The sequence below is a fragment of the Lipophrys pholis genome, assembly GCF_963383615.2.
Source record: "Lipophrys pholis genome assembly, chromosome: 9".
Lineage (NCBI taxonomy): Eukaryota > Metazoa > Chordata > Actinopteri > Blenniiformes > Blenniidae > Lipophrys > Lipophrys pholis.
The window spans coordinates 13,804,016-13,805,045 of NC_137639.1; positions in this window are offsets into that span (position 1 = coordinate 13,804,016).

Consider the following 1,030-nt stretch of genomic DNA (forward strand, 5'->3'; position numbering starts at 1 on the left):
ATGCTTTCTTTCTAATCACCCCATGATCTCGACCTATTTCTTTCAATTCCCAAATACAGTCTGATGAGTGACTCCTAAGAAGAATAATTATCAAATCTGAACTTTTTTGTTTCTCTTGGACCTGATGTTTAAGAGCTAGGTGGTTTTAAGTGCCCTAGACGTGTGAGAAATAGATTTTGGATCAGACGTTAGCAGGTTTGATTCCCATGGCTGACAGGTCACCACCGTGGGTCCCCGAGGAAGACCCTTGATCCCACACTGTGGCAGCCCACTGCTCCTAGCATGTGTGGTTACGGTAAACTACGAGTAGGATGGATTAAATGCTGACAATATTTTTTTTTTCCAAGGTGGTCAATTCAATTTGCTTTCTTTTCCATGTGGTTTCTGTTAATCCAGTTTTATAGTGTACATTTAAATACACCAAATGATCTTGATAACTTGCTCTCTCATCCATCTCGCCACCGAAACCCAGCCATATCCATAAGATCCTGCTCTCCCTCTGGTTCAGTTGTAAGTCGCCCCCCTCCACCCCTCCTTTTTACAGCAACTGGGGTTTTTTTCATGGCAACCGGTTGACATGCACCTCTTGCCAAAGGGGTTTGCAGTAGACACACACACGAGAGGTGGCGCCATTTTGTGGCCGGTCTTGCACACAAAATGGTTGTATGCAGCTCTTTAACCCTTCAGTGGCCAAGGACATCCTGCAGAGCAAACCAGCAGGCACGTGTGTGTTGGGCTCGACAACACTGATGACAGCCAGCGGACATGAGCGGAGTGGTAGTGAAAGTGCTTCTGGGAACGCCCGAGCCCGTTTGAGGACTTCAGTGAGCGGCGCAAACGCTCTCAGTGCAAGAAGCACCACTTGTGAGCCGGTGCGTCTACGTGCAGGCACAGGAGCAGCTGCAGGGAGGCGACCGCGCAGCACCGAGCCGGAACTCGAAGGGGGCGGGCTCTCCGGGACTCAGCCGCTCATGTCATTGGCTGACCTGTGCGCCGTTGTATAACGTGCGCAGAATGTCGGGCACACTGT